This window comes from Sciurus carolinensis, chromosome 6, assembly GCF_902686445.1.
Source record: "Sciurus carolinensis chromosome 6, mSciCar1.2, whole genome shotgun sequence".
Taxonomy (NCBI): Eukaryota; Metazoa; Chordata; class Mammalia; order Rodentia; family Sciuridae; genus Sciurus; species Sciurus carolinensis.
In genome coordinates this window covers 57659425-57670699 of record NC_062218.1, presented here as the reverse complement: position 1 = coordinate 57670699, position 11275 = coordinate 57659425, and the positions used below count along the sequence as shown (strand labels likewise).

General features: G+C 41.2%; 1 non-coding gene across 1 annotated transcript; it reads left to right on the top strand.

Annotated features, from left to right (window-relative positions):
* The first annotated feature begins 8381 nt into the window (after positions 1 to 8381).
* On the top strand, positions 8382 to 8456 carry Trnaa-ggc (transfer RNA alanine (anticodon GGC)). The gene has a single exon. It is a non-coding gene; the product is annotated as a tRNA-Ala (tRNA).
* The last annotated feature ends 2819 nt before the right edge of the window (positions 8457 to 11275 follow it).

Here is an 11275-nt window from a genome sequence, read left to right as displayed (position 1 = left end):
CTCTTCTACCAACTGCACAACTTGGGGAGGGACACACATTGAGCTGTGAGGGAAGAAGAGGACACTGCCTAACCAGTCAGATCAGCTGAATCAACGCTGGCCATCAATGGGGTGACAGATGTCACAGCCAGATCGCCCTCACATCCTTATTTTTTATTTTGAGACAGGTTCTCACCAAGTTGCTTAGGGCCTCACTAAGTTGCTGAGACTGGCTTTGAACTTGTGATCCTCCTGCCTCAGCCTCTGGGTCATGGGAATTACAGTTGTGTGACACCATGCCCAGCAAGGGTCTGAATGTTAATCAGGGGCTTCTAAACTTTTTATTTTACTTCAGCCCAAGGTTTACATATCCTGGAATTGATCTCCAAAACATGAAGAGTAAATCTATAATTTTGCTCATGTTTCTAGGAATGACATTCTCAATAGAGAGAAATAAATGGGAAAAACAATGCTTATTTCATGGTGTTCCTAAAAATTGATCAAAAGTGGGAAAAAACAGTCTGTGTCTCAAATTAGATTTCAAATGAGTGAGAATTATATGATGGACCAAAATTGCTTCTCTAGTAAAGAAAAGCATTTCTCGTTTTATTAGATACACATAATAATTTTGTAGGAGGCAAAACTTATTATTTTTTATGTCTTGGAGAACTGGTCTTTGCATTTACTGGAGTTTAAATAAACTTGAAGTTTAAACAGCATTCAAGGGCTATGACTGAATGAACAATTTTAATATGTGTGTGTGTGTGTTTACTAGGGAGTTGAACTCAGGGACTTTTGTGAGCAATCTAGCCCTGAATTTATCCCCAATCCCTTTTTAATTTTATTTTGCGACAGATTCTCACTACATTGCCCCAGATAACCCGAACCTGGGATCCTCCTGCCTCAGCTTCCAAAGTAGCTGGTATTACAGGCATGTACTACTGCAAATGACTAGGTTTATCATTTTCTGGCTGTGGTTTCAGATAGAGCAGTTTATAGGGGGCAATAATTTAAATCTGCCAGGGGTTCAGTTTGAGACAACACCTATACATAGAATGCTAAAATAAAACCACACCTTAAAATTTAATTTTTTAAAGAATATTTTAAGTTGTAGATAGACACAGTACCTTTATTTTATTTATTTATACATTTATTTTGTGGTGCCGAGGATCGAACCGAGTGCTTCACAAGTGCTCCGCCACTGAGTTACAACACCAGCCCCCCAAAATTTAATTTTGAAATAGACATTTTTCTTTTTATTCAGGATGAGTGGGCAAGGAAGACTTCTCAGAAGCAGAACATTGAATGAATTATTTGATAAGGCAAAGAAATGGGGAGAGGTTATTAGAGAAAGAGAGAACATGGGCAAAGTTGCACAGGTATGGAATAGCAGGATCTGTTTGGCAGAATGCAAGTTCTGGTTTGCAGTACCCTAGGGTGTGGGGTGTGGGAGGGCAGGAGATAGGGCTGGAGAGGTAAATAGGACTCAGAATCAGAAAAGACCATGGGTGCCAAAGATGAGAAATTCGAAACTTATTCTAAATATCATGGAAAACCACTGTAGGATTTTGCACAATTCGTTTTTTGTACTTGAAGCAGTTTTATGTTTATGTTTCTACACGTCCTCCTAAAATGTTTAAATCTTTAAAGCAACAGCTTTGAACCTTTATTTCACATTACGCTCACTCATGGTATTTTTTAAAAATACAGATGAATAAGCCCAACCTCACAAAGGTTCTGATTTAATTAGACTGGGGATGGGGCCCAGGCATCAGCATTTTTAAAGAGCATCAAATGATTCTAAATGTAGCCAGGGTTGAAAATCACTTCTCTTCCGGTGAATTACTTCGATCAAATAATGAGATCAACATCTGGCTGAGAACTATCTAGGACAGCAGGTGCTCCGACTATAATGTGCATATGAATCACCTGGAGATCTGATTCTGCTTTGCAAGGTCTGGGTGGGACCTGATATTCTGCGTTTCCAGCAAACTCCCAGCTGATGTGAATGGCGCTAATAGAAATGGTCTAGACCCTTGGATGAAGGGAAAGGGTTTGAATGGCAATATGGAGGAGGAGGAGTTTGGGAATACAGGCACCGGTAGGATAGTTCTTGCTGGGTCATATTCCCTTTGGAAAACAATAAGACAACACAAGGACATTAGGGACAGAAATAACCAATAAGAAGGGAAAGAGATGGGAGAAACCAGGGAGAACCTTCCCTAAGGTCTTGAGAAAGAGGGAGAAGGAGTGAATGAATGCCACAGAACTGCTTCAGGTGAAAGATCTTGGGCAAGTTATTTTATCTTCCTTAAGCCTCATTTTCCTGGCACATTGCAACTATAGTGACTCACCTGCATCAGAACCAATTAGGGGTACTTATTGAATACTGAAACCCCCAGTGCTCACCTCATTCCAAGTGAACCAGAATGGAGGAAGAGGAAGGACAAGAATCTGAGAGACAGCAAGCACTTTCGGTGATTACTATGCACCCTACGTGGGAGAACTAGAACTCTGATGGTTAATGTAAGATAACAAGTGACTCATTAAGTTGTAACCAAAGTAATGAAGATGGTGGTGGTAATGGTCCAGTCTAGATTCCACATCACATGGGTTTTATTGATCCTACTGTCTCAAGTTAGTCTCAGTCAGAGATGTCCACCAGTTACCTGCCATAGGAAAATTGGGCACTCCCAAATGACTCCATTTCCCTTGATTTCTCTAGCTTTCTCCAAGGATTCTTTTCCAAGAAATTGAAACACTGTGCAGTTGAAATGGAAAAGAACCAAAGTAACACCATTTTGTTCTGACCTGACCCCATTTTATGCTTGCTTTAAATGTTTTCTTTTCAGCCTCCTGACAGCTGTATCTATGTGGCCAGTATGGTAGGACCTTTCCACGTTCCTGACTGTGGCCCTGATGTATAACAAAAGGACTCTGAAATGTATAATCAAAACAATTCTCTCATGCAATCAAAATATCTGTCTCAACAGGGTCTTTCTGACCTACATTGGCCTCAATTGTTCTTGTGACTTTTGTGAGGTTTTGCCTTTATAAACTCTATACTTCCAAAATACAGGTTCTGGGAGTTCTTTGAGGTGTTAGCCAGCTCCCAGCCACTGCTTGCATGGCATACTCATGAAGGGACATTTTTTCCCTTTAAATTTGGCCTAATGTGCATGGTGTTTTGTAATTCTCATGCACTCTGTAACACAACCACTAAAACAACATGATTTCAAAGGTTATTTACTATTTTGTAAATTATCTACTATATAATATCAACATTGAGCAACAGGACATTTGATATAGTCCCCATTTTAGTTAGCTTTTTTACTGCCGTGATCAAAAAACCTGTCAAGAACAATTTTATAGGAAGAAAAGTTTATTTGGGGCTCATGGTTTCAGAGGTCTCAGTCCATGGATGGCCAACTCCATTGCTCTGAGCCAGAGGTGAGGCCGAACATCATGGTGAAAGGGTGTGGCAGAGGAAAGCCAATCAGGACATGGCAACCACCAAGCAGAGAGATGGCTGTGCTCACCAGGGACAAAATATACTCCCAAACGCACACCCCCAGTGATCTACCTCCTCTAGCCACATCCTACCTACCTACAGTTACCACCTGGATAATCCATTCAAATGGATTAACACACAGATTAGGTTAAGGTCTCATAACCCAATCATTTCATTTCTAAACTTTCTTGCATGGTCTCACAAAGAGCTTTTGGGGGACACCTTGTATCTAAACTGTAATAGTCCCAATTTAAACAAACAAACAAACAAACAAACAAAAAACCTGCAAGCTGGGCAGGACAGTGAACGCCTGTAATCCCAGCGATTTGGGAAACTGAGGTAGAAGCATGGCAAATTCAAAACTAGTCTAAGCAATTTAGTGAGGAACTAAGCAATTTAGCAAGACCCTGCCTCAAAATACAAAACAGGGATGAGGATATGGCTCAGTGGCTAAGCACCTCTGGGCTCAAACCCTGGTACCAAAAAGAAAAAAAAAAAAAAAAACTACTGCAGTATGAGTTTTTAAAGTATTGCTTTGCTTCTACTTTCAATTTTTCATTCTCTTTATGTCAGTCAAGAAGGGGGGGGGGAGAAAAAATAACAGAATGAATCAAACACCATTACCCTATGTAAATGTATGATTACACAAATGGTATGCCTCTACTTCATGAACAGAGAAACAAGTTGTACCCAATTTGTTTACAATAAAAATAAATTAAAAAAAGAGAAGAGAACAGGCTTCCTTGCCAAGGGAAGGTTCACCATAGAGAGGAAAGCAACAGTTGCCTATGAACCACTTCCCTTTCTAGCTCCTGTTCTCAAGAGTCTGGGCCCTTGAGGAAATTGTTAGATGCCTCCAAAGAAAATATCTAGAGAAAGAGAAATGCCCTGAGGGAAGGATTTCCTGTAAGACTAAAGAGATTTCCTGAGCCCTGGAGGAAAGAGAGAAGTGTGTGGTTCCCCAGAAGAGGGCAGACACATAAGCTCTCTGGAGAATCTTCTTTAAATATCTAACTTTTCCTCAGCCTCCTCATTTCCTATATATCACACACTGGAGTTGTATGATCTGCTTAGGGTATACCTGGGGTTCTAACCCCTCCTTTTGCAAGTCTTGCACTGTGTTCAATTTTCCTTTGGAATGCAGCATCTATTGTCTTGAGGCCTCAGCCAAAATCTTAATATCTGGTCATATATGCCTAGAAAATAGACCAGAAGGACCCAATCAGGTGTTTACCATGAATGGTGACATTATAGAGAACGTTAATTTTTCTTTAGACTTTAATACTTCCATAATGAACAATAATCAGGACAAGTGTTATATTGTTTATATTTATTAGAGAGTTCCCCCCACTCTCACTTTAGATGCTTCTCTTTTAACCTTACCCTTCTTTAACAAACTAAAAAGTCCTTTACTCTGACATCACTTCCTCTGCCACACTTTGCCACTTCCTCTCTGAATTGTCATTAACTTAATTTCTTCATAACACTGACACAGTCAAGGACCCCATGAAAAATGACCCTTTTCGGACAAAGGAATAAAACCTCTCAGGGAAAATAATATAGGTGAGGTAGTTCTCAGTCCTATTAGGTGTTGTTAAAAGGTGAACTACTCTTCAAGTCTATGGGAATGAGATAACACGCCAGAGAGGGGACACAGGGAAAGTCGTTTGGCTTTCTGAGATTATGTGGTCAGCAGAAATGCAGCTCTCAAACTGTTAAGAGTAGACACTTCCCCATACGATAAGGGCAACCCCAGGTGGTAAGGGACAGATGCCTACGTAGAACAGTCACTAAAGTAACCCACAGTTACCTTGACCTCATGAGTATAGTAAAATGCACACCCCTCGGTGGAGACCCCTCATGTGACACATGAGGAAGTTTGATGAAGAAGAACTCGGGTGCCACTAAAATCCCACCTCTTCATGTGATGCAGAGATACCATAAGCTGTTGCCCTTTGTTCCTGGTTATAGTTAGCCTGGAATTTCTGTCCCGTGTACTGTTCCTCTTTTGCCTTGGGCGGAAAACCTCTCCCCTTTTCTTTGCTGGAGCCAGCCTGTGGTCTCTGTCTCCCTACTGATTTCTATAGTGGTTGTACTAATTACAAACCTATCAAAGGTATTTAAGTGTTCCTTTTCCCCCACATCCTCGCCAGCATTTATTTGTTTATTTTTAAAATTGTATTTTTGGATACAGGGGATTGAACTCAGGGGCACTCAACCACTGAGCCACATCCCCAACACTCTTGTATTTTATTTAGAGACAGGGTCTCACTGAGTTGCTTAGTGCCTTGCTTTTGCTGGGGCTGGTTTTGAATTCATGATTCTCCTGCCTCAGACTCCTGAGCTGTCGCGTGCAATTACAGCCACCGCACCGGCTCTCACCAGCATTTCTTATTATTTGTGTTCTTCATGATTGCTGGGGAATTGAACCCAGGGCCCTGTGCTTGCAAGGCAAGCACTTTACCAACTGAGCTATCTCCCCAACCCTCATAATTGCCATTCTAACTGGAATGAGATGAAATCTCACTGTAGTTTTACTTTGCATATCCCTGATTGCTAAAGATGTTGAATATTTTTTTCACATATTCACTCGCCATTTGTATTTCTTCTTTTGAAATATTTGAGAAATATATTTGTTTAATTCATTTGCTTAGTAGTTGGGTTATTTGGTTTTGGTTGTTTTGGTACTGGGGAGTGAATCCAGGGACACTGAACCCCTGAGCCACATCCCGAGTCCTTTTTTGTATTTTATTTAGAGACAGGGTTTCACTGAGTTACTAGAGCCTCGCTAAATTTCTGAGGCTGACTTTGAACTCGTGATCCTCCTGCTTCAGCCTCCTGAGCCACTGGGATTACAGGTGTGGGCCACCACGCCTGACTGGTGTTAAATTTTTTGAATTCTTTTTATAATCTGGATATTAATCCTATGTCAGTAGAATGGTTAGCAAAGATTTTCTCCCATTCTGTAGGATCTCTTTCACACTCTTGTTTCCCTCACTGTGCAGAAGCTTTTTAATTTGATGCAATCTCATTTATTAATTCTTGGTTTTATTTCCTGAGCTTTAGGAGTCTTTTTGAAGTGGTTGCCTGTGCCTACATGTTGGAGTTTTGACCCTGTTTTCTTCTAGCAGTTTCAAAATTTCTAGTCCAATTCTTTTTGCTCAATTTTCAATCAGGTTGTTTTCTTCTTGTTGGAAATGCAGAAACTGAATTACTGAATCTGAACTTGTATTTTAATTGAAACAGAACTTGTACACTTTCAATTTTTTGAGGGGAGCTGGTGAGTTCCCGAGGATTAAAAACTCAGGGGCACTCGACCACTGAGCCACATCCCCAGCCCTATTTTGTATTTTATTTAGACACAGGGTCTCACTGAGTTGGTTAGTGTCTTGCTTTTGCTAGTCTGGCTTTGAACTCGAGATCCTCCTGCCTCAGCCTCTGGAGCTGCTGGGACCACCATACCCAGTCAGACTTTCATTTAATAAGATTCTCCCCATGATTAGTATGCCCTTTAAAGTTTGAAAAGCACTCGTCTGTAGCGCCCAGAGAAGTTAGGTCTGGATTAGAGGGAGGAGGGCAGTTGTATTAGTTCCTTGCTGCTGTGTAAGAAATCATCCCAAAACTGAGCTTAAAAAATAAACATTTACGATCGCCTGTATTTTCTGAGAATCAGAAATCAGGAGTGACTTAGCTGGGTAGTTCCTTTCCAGGCTGCTGTCGAGCTGTCAGCAGAGCTCAGTCTCTAAAGGCATGGCAGGGCCTAGGTGATCCTCTCACATGGTTGCTGGCAGAATACTTTAGTCCCTTGCCACAAAAACCTCTCCTTAGGGCTGTTTGCAATCCAGGGGTCCTAAAAAATGAGTAGTGAAAAGAGAAAAAGAGGAGAGAGGAAAGGCTGGAAGAGAGGGAAAGAGGACATGAGGTAGGGTGAGGGACATGCTGGCCTTTCCCAGGTGTTAAAAGACCCTCAGGAATTGGAGCAAGCTTACCTCTCATGCCCTCACCATTCATCTTGATTTCAAGTGTCTGAGTCAGAAATGCTTCCTCTGTTTTGAAACAGAGTCAAGTTCACTGTCATTTTTATGCACTAGGGATCTCTATGAATTATAGCTTTTTGGTCCTCCAATTGCAAAGGAAACAAGGCTATCAATAATCTCCCTGGTGGAGAGAAGGTGAACAGAAGGCTATCAAAAAATGCCTGGAATTTTAGAATTTTCTTCATGAGTAATCTTTTCCTTGGCAGAAATGAATGTAGGTAGGGGTGTGCTTATGACTTCAGAGTTCACTGTGAAAGTGAGATAGTGCATCCTCAGAGTGAGAGAGAGAGATTTTTGTCCTTCCTGACAGTTTTTACATAATAATAAAGAGTCTCTTCATGGCAAAAGGGTGAACTCAGGGGCAGCTACTTACAGTGGCTGCTTTCTTTTCCCATCATGCTACAGAAAGAAGCAAATTGTCAAAGTCACACACAGCTTCTACCTCCTCTTTCAAATGATACAGAATTCATTGAAGGTAGAAGCAACTCAGACTCACTAAAAACAGCAGCTTTTTCAATAGCCATTTTGGGCTGTGATCCTTTACAAATTCCCAGTGCACTTCCTGGGTTAAAGTTTATTTGGCTGGCTCCATGTTACCTGCACTATTGAAGTCTGAGCCACTGCAGGAGGAACTTAATCAATAATTGGTGAATGTATCAGTGAGAAAGCTACAGGGGCTCAAATGTGGAAAGAAAGCTGCTAGATAATGGGTCCAATGTATGAGAAAACATGTGGGAAAGTTCAGTTTTATAATTAGGCTTAGAAATGTAATTATCCTAGATTTTTATACGGCAAGGAGAAGGTTGAAAATAGATACATATTGTACTCCCCACCCCCCATAAAAAAGCTGGGCTGGGGATATAGCTCAGTTGGTAAGAGCGCTTGCCTGGCATGCAGAAGGCCCTGGGTTCAATTCCCAGCATCACACGCACACACGCACACACACCAAAAAAAAAAAAAAAAAAATTTCATACATGTGACCTTTGACAGGTTGTGTGTGTGTGTTCACTTCATCTGGAATAACCCATTACTAATTAAGAAAATTAATGCCTTCCACTAAGAGATGGAGGCTCAATTACTAGTGAGAAATTACTAGTGAGGCTCAATTACTAGTGAGAATAGGTACAAAGAAAGGAGTTATGCCTGCATATCATAGGTGTTGGCCATTCTGTGAAGAAGCAATGTTGATAAAAACATCTTGTGCATTAGTATCCTTAATATGTGGGTATTAGCTACTTGTTTGCTTTTCCTATAACATGGGAAGTATTTAACGGTAAAAATATGTCTTTTATTTGCACTTAGTTTTCCATTTTTAAAACAAAGGAATTGGAGACCTAGCAAAGATCGGTAAGTCCTCCCGCACATGGCAGGATCATCTGTGATTCTTGTTAATTACTGATGCCCAGACTCCACCCTTTTCCTGCACCTCCAGAGCATTAGGTGGGATCTCACTACTGAACAAGCTCCTTGCTTATTCTCAGGCTTCTGCCGGGTTGGTACTAGGATTACTACAAGTCTCAATTTGATCAGAGAGGAAACTGAGGGGAACAGAGGGACACACCTAAGGTCCCTCAGGACACAGCAGAACCAGGCAGAACTGAGCTAGGACACAGATTCTCTCCGTGAGGAAACCCTAGTCAGGCCCTGAGTTGTCTTTATTAACATTATTGTTGTTGTTATTTTATTACTTTTTGCCACTTGGCCCTATTGGGCCTCAGCCTCAATAGCCAGTTTCAGCAAGAATCTAGCTAAGTCAGTTCAGCACAAATCCCCATCCTGGGCTGGGATGTAGCTCAGCAAAGCCTTAGCCTCACATTCACGAAACCCTGGGTTTGATCCCCAGTTCCAAAAAAAGAAAAGACACACACACACAAAGACCACCCACAAAAAAACAAACAAACCTAAATCCCCATCCCGTATATCTGATTACCTTCCTCATTCTCTGTCACTCCCCCAGGTAACATCTGATCACCCTGACCTGCCTTCAGCAAGAATTCCCCTATCCTCCTAGTAATTTTCCATCCACCAACACCCCCCTTTGCTCCTTGACATAGAATTCCCACTTTTTCCCTTGTATTCAGAGTCGAACTGGATTTCTCTGCCCTCTTACAAAACCCCATTATAGTAGTAGGAGTGTGTGTGTGTGTGTGTGTGTGTGTGTGTGTGTGTACATATGTGTATGTTTTACTGGGTTACCACTGAGCTACATCCCCAGTCGCTTTTTAAAAATTTTTAAATTTTGAACAAGGATCTCACTAAATAGTCTCAAACTTGTCATCCCTTCGCCTCAACCTCCTGAGTTGCTGGAATAATAGGCAGGCCTCACCACGCCTGGCATTTCCCACTATTTTAACAAGTGACATGAGTGATTTTTTTTCTTTAATGTGTCTAAAGCACATTACAACCCAATCTGACTTAATTTCCATTTAAGGAGGCACAAATCTTATGATGCAAGGGTGGGAGGAGACAGGACCAACCCCTTCTATTCAGTCTGTAGCAGGAAGTTCTTTCTGAGCTTGATGCCCTACCAAAGACACCACTACCCAGCTCTGAAGTCCTGATTCGCTGGTCACCTGGGGCTACTTTATGTCCAGATCACAATCTATTTAATACCCTGAGCTCTATTCTATTGATTGCTGGTTCTGACTCACCACTGATATTTTGGAGCAGTTGACTGTTATGTCTGAAATGTAAAGGGAGGATCCAGGGAGACGGGTATTTGTGGTCCTGATTTTTGGCATATTATTACCCACCTAGGATATGGTTTAGAAATCCACTGGAGGAGATATTTTTAAAGTACAGCCCACAGACTTTTTGTAGAAATTGACACCTGAGTCAACTGGGGAGTTGCCCAGAAGAGTTAGAATAGGGTCCGCAAGGTGAAGAACTTCCTTGCTTCAAGGGCTGAAGGCAGTGGGGTTCAGAGGAGGGCTGCATACTTACAGAAGCAAAGTCTGTTGTAGACTTAAAAGGACCCTTTGGTTCTCCTGAATCATAATTTCATGGGAAAAACAGAAATTGATTCAGTCTTATTAATGGAATTTCTGCCTAAGATGTTAATTTATGGTAGAGACATTCATTGCATTTTGGAGGGGAGTGAGCTATGGTTTTTGCATTTATCCTAAGAAAGACCATCAGAGTTCCCACATTTTATTGGTGTTGACTTATACTTTTTGACACAGTGACTTGTATCTGTGCTCCTATAGCCATGTATCACCTAACAATAGGACATGTTCTGAGAAACATGTCATAAGGCAGTTTTCATCATCCTACCAAAGGCACCACTACCCAGCTCTGAAGTCCTGATTCGCTGGTCACCTGGGGCTACTTTATGTCCAGATCACAATCTACACAAACTAAAATGGATGCGGCATCACTGGGCAATATAATCTTATAGGACCACCACCATATATATACAGTATGTATAGAGTCTCTCATCATCTAAAAGGTCATTATATGGTATAAGACTGTATTTTTGCATTTACGTGCCATTTGTGGTTTTGGGTTGGGGGGGTAGGTCAATAGGCTGTTCTGAAGTTAAAGTTTTTATTTTTTTCAGTTCTGGGGATCAAACCCAGGGCCTTGAACTTGCTAGGAAAGCACTCTACCGTGGTGTACTCAACTCCCTACTCCAGCCCCAAAGCTTCTTTTAAATAATTTAGATTTGAAATTTGTAGACCGACTAGTACCAAGCAAAGACTTAAAACAGCAGAGACAATAAACTTCCAGTTTACAGAGTATCCATGCT